Genomic DNA, 8,706 nt, shown 5'->3' on the forward strand with positions numbered 1-8,706 from the left:
TACAATTAAAGGCGCTGCATAAAAACACGCCGCGTACCGCCATGAGACCACCCTAAGAGAGCGATTGCCTACAGCAGCTTTCACCATATTATCAAGTTGGGAAAATGAGGGGATTATAGAATTACACGATACGGTCAGCGCCAACCGAGCATTTACATTCGGCTTTATGTGAAAACCAAAACATTCCCGCTAATTAAACATCATTTGGGAAGATTACAATTCACCCAAAAAAAAAAAATGTGTAATCTGCTGTGTTATTTCTTCTCTCTTCCACATTCGGAGATTTGCTTTGAAATTATGGATAATTTTCCAATTGTATTTACGGGGAGAACTCAGCGTTTTAATTATAGAATTCTGGTAGGTTTCAATAGGCGTTCCCGGCGGCCGCAGCGATTGGTGGCGATGGGATGTATTGTGTCTAAGCGTTCTCCCTGCTGGAGGCTTTATTCGGGGAATGTTATCATTTTAGATCTAATTACAGAGCAGGGAAAGTTTGACGCTTTGGTCTTCGCCGATATTGTTCCTTCGGTTTCGAAGCAACAATGGAATGTAGGGAGTAAACCATCAAGGTAATATTTTGGGGGGGAGGGGGAGTCCTAAGACCGATCGTTTGGCTCCAGTTCATATCCAATACGTTGTAATGCTTGTTTCCAACAACGTCTTCTGAATACAAAGTCATTCCAACCTTTCAATTTCTAAATTTTATCCTAGAAATGGTCTTTTTTTGGGGTATGGTGTCCTGCCAAGGGCTACAAATAGCTTCATGTATCATTAATGGGTCAACATTTTGGAAAATGTTGGACTTTGGTACTATATAGGTATCCAAATCCAACCTTTATTGTCATAAATTGCAATTTACCAGATGTGGTTGCTGCATTAGTGTTCTCCTGAAGTTCCTGCTAGTGCAGGAGTGACAACGCTCAAGTGCTGTACTGTATCCATGGAGGAGCGTTGTCATTGTAGGTCTGGAAGAGTTTTAGGACTGAGGAACACTTCCTCTTCTCATAAGAAAAGTGATTCTTACTTCTAGATTGTAAACTCTTCTGGCCAGAGTCCTCTCCTCCTGTATCACTGTCTGTATCTGTCATTTGCAACCCCTATTTAATGTACAGCGCTGTGTAATATGTTGGTGCTACATAAATCCTGTTTATTATTATTAATATTAATAATAATAATAGTCTACAGAGAGACCTGGCAAAGATTTTCCCCAAATGTGAGCTACTATTTACTGCTAGGAAATATCAAGCTAAGTGCAGGAATTGGCTCCTGCAGGAGAGAGACCAAATCCCAATTTTGTAATGAGCTCCTCATTCCACCCTTCTCCAAACTGGACTCATCCACCCCTCCATGGTTCTCTACTGACCAAGATCCAAAAGTACTGGGTCCAATTTATTTTTTTCGTCCCCTCACTGCAAGTCCTTTGCTGCTGCCTGCACCTAAGCATTAGGCACTCACTGACTTCCATAGGATTTCTATTAAAAGCCCAAAGTCTATGATAGCACAGGGATTGTTAGACCCCCTGGGGTCCTAGATCTAGGTTCTCAGGCAAATGTTAAAAAAAATACACAATGATTTACTAAAGTTGGAGGACAGGTGAACCAAGACATCCAATCACAAGAAGAAAAGCCTTGGTCATCTTGGACCCAACTCCACAACCTGTGATTGGACAAATAAAGGAGAAGTTGTAGGCTGATGGGCTCATCTCTCTTCTCTTTTCTCCTGGCAGTATGCTTGTCAGCAAATCAACTGACTGGCTCCTGTTGATGCTTCCTTCTCTACACCCTGAGCTCTGCTGTACAGGGACTATAGGAGGCTGATACTAGGTCACTTTTACAAGCTCTAACAAAATATATATAAAAATGTAATAATGAATCATTCATTTGTGTGTTTTGTATCTGCCTAGAGTGCAACTACACCTATTGAGAAACACTTATTGAAGGGCTGCATTTGGACCAAAAGCAGGCTGCTCTGTGCTGAACCAATCACTTTGCACACAGACCTCACCATCCTGGGGCATAATCATATGCAGCCAATTGTATGCAGCCATTCTCACAGATGAGCCTATGGAAGGTTGATCTGCCAGAAGGCCAATGACTACATAAGAGATTATAAAAGAGAAATTTGTCATTGGACAAAGTTTACAAAATGGTCCAAAAAGCCTAGATTGGAGGCATTTGGCGTATTTACTTTGGCTAGGATCTGGTCCAGAACGTGGACAGGATGTACAATAAAAGAATCATTGGATATCTCTATGACCACAATCCAATATGGCTAACTACCATCCACCCCATCCCCTGCCTCCTCTGCACGCTGTGGCCTCACTGCCTTGTCTCTCTCCCCCATACCCAACATTCCAATATTCCAATGACTCTCCAGGCTCCTCCATCTTTATTATCTAATCCGTGTCCCCCATGCCCACCCAACGCCACGGTACCATGGCACACGTTGTATGTTGCTCTGTTACTATGTGGAAACATGCAGCTAAATGTGCTTGCCCCATCGGCATAAGTTTTTAGGATCTTGATTGGCACACATTGCTGCAAATCCAACTTCCTTTCCTAATTTCTGAAGAACACTGAAAAAAGGAAAGGTAATATAAAAGTAAACTTTGGGGGATCATTCTAGCACATGCATAGCCATTTATTGTAAATATGAACTCTACCTAAAGAAACTTCCATCACTACAATGACAACTTCATGGTATTTTGGGGGGTTTCCTGATGGTGGCACCAGTGGGCCATGTCAGTGACCATGTGGCAAGGTGACCATGCAGAAGCACAATCAGAATATGGGGATAGAGCGTTGTCACCCTATAACAACGAGGAATTTATGGCAGGAACACCAGGGATTATTTTATTAAAAGCTACAAATTAAAAAAACTTCAAGGGCCCTATTATTTTTTTGGAGGGAGTAATAATGCAGAATGCAAGCTGATGTGCATTGCCTTAATTTAAAATGAATGGGCTGCCAAAAAACGTAAAATGCCCAAAACAATCGACAATGCTTTTTTAGAACAGTAGTATGCTGCGCCATGCTGAAACACATAGTGTGTTGGCATTTAAAAGAATGGCACCACAACCCATGTAATGTTGCATGACTGCAATACTTGACATGTTGCAACCTATATGGGATTTTGTGACTTTTACCAATAAATAAACCAAATGCATAATAAGAACAAATCTTAAAAGTGAAATTAAAAAACAAAAAAAATGTTCTTTTTTATCTTTCAGTTTTTCTGTTACCCAGAAAAACACCGCCAGCTTGAGATGTGTTAACACAGTAGGTTCAACCTAGCACATCCGATCAGCAGGACGCCATACGGCGTAATTATGCTTCGCTGCCTCGGGTTGTACAAGCAACGTACATTATATAGGTAGATTAGGGTTTGCACAACAAAATACAGTGCCCTCTCTCTAAAGAAATTACACACCATAATACATAGCAATATCAAAAAAAAAATTGTATGCTTCCGCATTTCCTTCCTCATAATATATTCCTTGACTGCCTCTATATGTTCTTGTGTTGGCTCATTTGCATTTGTATTGTGCCATTGCCTGGATGGGTGCTAAGGTCAATTGGAACTCAAGAAAAGAGGGGGGAAATTTATGCAAAAGTGTTGATTGCATTTGTATGTAATGAAATCATTCAATATTCATCGGAGTATAGAATCTAATCTTGCAGGAAAAAACTGAAGGACATAAGAGTCACCGGGAAAGCGTAATGAGCTTCTGTAGTGATTAAAAAAAACACTTGAGTTTTGCGAAAATGGCAGGAGAAATAGTGTCTAATCAGCAGTGGATGTGGGAGGCAAGAATTGGAGTGACATTCTGCTGGGAAGACAAGCCAAATGTATGCAGGTTAGAAACTTTGACATGCCAGCCGCGATCTGCCTTACTGAATCATAAACTAGAGCAGACGTTTTGGAACCCATTTTTTTTTTACATCTGCTTCAAATCCAAAAGAAATAATCATAATCATTGCTAATAATGTCCTTTTTATGAAGTTGAAAGCCCTGTAAGCTAACTTGTGTCCAGATGGTCACATGAGGCCCTTTGGTGCTCGTTGTTGATGCTTGGAACTCAAGTGGAAGCTATGGTTTTTAATAGGGAAGAAGTGATTTCTTCTAGAAAAAAGTTCTTCTCCAGCATATTTCCAGTCTCCAACCATAACTATAGCATATCCCCAGTTTCTGTCTCCAGTCCCTAACCACAGTTTTAACATGTGTTCAGTTACTATCTTCTTCAGAATGTCCCCAACCATAGCATGTCACAGGTCTGCCTTTTCCGGAATGTTTCCAACCACAGCAGTAACATGTCTCCAGTTTCTGTCTACTCCTGCAAGTCTCCATTTCTCAAGTATCTAACCACAGGTAAAGAATGTCCCCGTCACTTCCAGTCTTCAGCACCTCTCCACTCTCCAACCACAGATGGAACATGTCTATAGTCTCTATCTTCTCCAGCATGCCTCAAGCCACAACTGTAGCATGTAGGTCTGTCTTCTCCAGCATGTTTCTAACCATAGTTGTAGTATGTCACTTCTATCATCTTCAGCATGTCTAAAGTATCCAACCACAGCTTTAGCATGTCCCCAGTTTTGGTCTTCTTGACATGTTTCTGGTCATCTACATCAGCTGTAAAATCTCCAGTTTCCAAAAACAGCTGCAACATGTCCACAATCTCTATCTTCTCCAGCATGTTCCCAACCATAGTTGTCTCCAGTCTTCAAACACAGGTGCAGCATGTACATTGTAATGGTTCTAGGGTCAGACTCGGAGTCCAGTAGCTGAAACAGCAAGCAGACACAGATGGAAGCAGTCCGGGATCTATACACAAGCAGCGGTAGCCGTGATGGAGGGAACACAAATGTAGTCAAAAAGCGAGCCAAAAGTCGGTAGCCAATGGTGTCCGTTGGAAAAGGAAGAGTAGTCATTAATCAGTAGCCAATGGTCGGTACACAGGTAGCAGTTTGGAGAGCGCAATGTAACAATAGCAGTAGAGCAAGATATTGGAAAAGCACAATAATCTGGCAAAAGGAAGTTCAGAGACATGGCCTAAATAGGAAGTTCATGGGAAGGCCAGGAGTTCTAGGTTCAACAAGAAACTAGGTATCAAGGTATCTTTCTCCAAGGAATCCAACAGGGTGCAAAAGGCAAAACCTCAAGTGGCGCAGTAGACAGAGCTGCGGCCAGACACCGAAGCATCCCTGGGTTCAGATCCTGACATACATAATCTTGGTCTTCTGAAGCACTTCCCCATTTTCCAGTTATGGTTGTAACTTGTTACAATCTTCAGCAGGTTTCCAACCATGGCTGTAGCCTGTTCCTAGTCTCTGTCTTCTTTAGTACATCTCAAGTTTCCAACCATAGCTTGTACACCACTTGTAGTATGTTCTTCTCCAGCATTTTCCAGTCTCCTTCTTCTCTAGAATTTCTCCATTCTTCAACTATAGGTGTAGCATGTCCCTAGTTTCTGTCTTCTCCAGTCATTAAACACAACTTTAGCATGTCCCATTTCCTGTCTTCTCCAACATGTTTCCAACCACGTCTGTAGCATGTCCCCACTCTTTGCCTTCTTTAGCACATCTGCATTCTCTAACCACAGTTATAGCATATCCCTATGTCTCTATTCTCCATCCACAAGTGGAACATGTCCCTAGTCGCTGTCTTCTCTTCATCATGTTTTCAACCACACTCGATGTGTACTATATCCCAGGTCTGTTTTCCCAAGCATGTTTCTAACCATAGATGTAGCATGTGTTCTGTCATCTTAAGCATTCTTCCAGTATCCAGTCACAGCTGTAGCATAGTCTCTGTTTTCCAGCATATTTCCAACAACACCTCACATTTGGGGGAGTCAGGAATAGAAAAGGATCTGGGGGTTCTGGTAGATCATAGACCTAATAACAGCATGCAATGCCAAGCTGCAATATCTAAAGCTAGCAAAGTACTTTCTTGTAATAAAATAAGAATAGACTGCAGAGATGGAGACATAATCCTGTACAAAGCATTGGTCAGACCACATCTGGAATATGCAGTCCAGTTTTGGCACCAGTTCACAAAAAGGACATTGTGGAATTGGAGAGAGAGCAGAGAAGGGCAACTAAACTAATAAAAGGAATGGAGGAGCTCAGCTATGAGGAGAGATTAGCTGAACTGAATCTATTCTCCCTCCCGTATAAGGGGGGATATGATCACCCTATATAAATATATAAATGGTCCATATAGAGAACTCTCTTCCCCATTATTCATTTTGAGATCATTACAAAGCACAAGGGGGCGCTCTTTGTGTCTGGAGGAAAAGAAGTTTAAGCTCCGGATAAGGAAGGGATTCTTCACTGTAAGGTGTGTGATAATGTGGAGTCGGCTCCCTCAGGAAGGAGTTTCAGCAAGTTCTATAGATTGATTTAATAAAAAGCTGGATGATTTCTAGAAGCACAGAATATAACTGGGGATTTAAGCTTTTAAGTACATATAACAGAGACAGTTGATCCAGGAAACATCCAATTGCCTCATGGAATCAAGAAGGATTTTTTCCCTCTATTAGAGCAAATTGTACCAGGGTTTTTTTTTGCCTTCTTCTTCCTATGCAACCTTTAGCATGTCCCTAACCTTTGTCTTCCTCAGCATTTTCCAGTCTTCTTTTACTCATATCGATTGCATCATATCCATGGCATCCAATCACAGCTGTAGCATGTCTCCAGTCTGAGACCATCACATCTTCCAACTTACCACAACTAGGGTTCCTACGGAGGCTGTTAGGGTTTTTTCGACCAGTGAGCAATGGTATCCTACCTATATTCATTTCTAATGTAAGAAGGCAAATTCAGACTAACATGCAATGGACACCAGTCAGCAAGGAGGCAACTGATGTAAATGCATTATCCACTGATCACCTAATGTGGGGGGGGGGGGGGGGCATTTCTAACTTGACCACCAATGGGCACTTTTCCACTGACTAGCTGATGCTACAATTATCTGTGTTGCTCCTTTGGCCATTATTATTAATTATCATAGTCATTATTGATGTATAGAGGGGGCCATCTTGTGACATTAGGGCCCAAGGTTTAAATCTCAACCAGGACACTTTGCACACTGAGTTTGGATGTTCTCCCCTTGTTCATGAGGTTTTCCTTTGGGTACTTCAATCTCCAAAAGCATCCTGGTAGGTCAATTGACTTTCCCCCAAACCCCAAAGCCTTAGATCATGGTAGGGACATTGGACTGAGCTCCTCTGGGGGACATTTAGTGACATGATTTGGATTATTACTCTCAAAATAATTTAGAGGGATCCTTCAGGGTTTAAAGGTTGAGATAGGCTTACTCCTCCTACCGGCACATGAGCACCACAGAGAAATTGATTGGCTCTTTATGCTGTTTCCAGCCCAGTCTGAACCTTGCTGTATAGAGGCTGATGCCAACTCACATTCAGGTACCCAGCTTGCATTACAAATAAATGCAATAATGTATTTATGATAACAGACCTGTGTTTTTTTGCCCGGAGGTAATTTACTTTTCCATTCCTTACTCATCTGGTTTATTCCACAGATAACATTACATTGCTACCTATATGGTAAACAGCCGACAAGTAATCACAAATTCCCTCCCCTATGCTGCAACATTGAGCGTCTTGTTTCCCATATCAATTAATCACGGCTATTGTGTTTTCGGCCAGATTGCGCAAAGTGAAAAGATTGTTGACATGGGAAGCCGATGCACAAAATATGTGTGTACTTTACCATCTCAGAGCCAAAATGTGTGTTTATATAAGGATTCTGACAGCTGGAAAACCAGCTCAATAACTGCACAGTGGAAGGACTTCATCTCCATTCAGCATCAGGAAAGTGTACATTCAGTCCACCACCCTAACTACCCCCCTACTGAATGTGGGAAGACAAAAAAGGAAGCCAATTTATTACCAATTCCTTCAGGGAAGGGAGGTGTTTTTTTGTTTCCCCCACAAGGACCTTAGTTTCTTCTATGATCCAGCACTGTCCTTCAACCTTCTCCTTGATCCAGCAGTGCTTCCAACCTACTCCTCAATCCAGCAATGTCCCTGACCTCCTTCTTGGTCCATCCTTGCTTCTGCCTTCTTTCTCTTTCCTGTAATGCCCCTGACCTCCTGCTTGGTCCAGCAATATTCCTCAACCTTCTCCTCCATCTACCAATATTCTAGACCTCCAACTTGGCCCAGAAATGGATCTGCCTTATGCCTTGGTCTCACAATGTCCCCAACTTCTTCCTCAATCTAACAATGTTCTAGACCTCTAACTAGACCCGGCAAAAGCCCTGACCCCTTTCTTTGTTCACCAATGTGTCCAATCTCTTCCTCAATCTAGCAATGTTTTCAGCCATGTTTTCAACCTTTTTCTTGGTCCAGGAATGTCCCCAACCTCTACCTCAGTCTTGGGCTAGCAATGTCCCTGACCTAGCATGCAATTCGACACTGCCTCTGACCTCATCCATTGTCCACACCCTCTACCTCAGTCTAACAATGTTCTAGACCCCTTCCTTAGCCAAGCAATGTCCCTTACTCCCCCTTCCATCCAGTAACGTCCCTGACCTTCTTCTCCATCCAGCAACATCCCAGACCTTCTCCTCCATCCAACAACATCCCTGACCTTCTCCTCCATCCAGCAATGTCCAAGACTTTCTCCTCCATCCAGCAACATCCCAGACCTTCTCCTCCATCCAGCAACATCCCTGACCTTC

The sequence above is a fragment of the Pyxicephalus adspersus genome, chromosome Z (assembly GCF_032062135.1).
Source record: "Pyxicephalus adspersus chromosome Z, UCB_Pads_2.0, whole genome shotgun sequence".
NCBI lineage: Eukaryota > Metazoa > Chordata > Amphibia > Anura > Pyxicephalidae > Pyxicephalus > Pyxicephalus adspersus.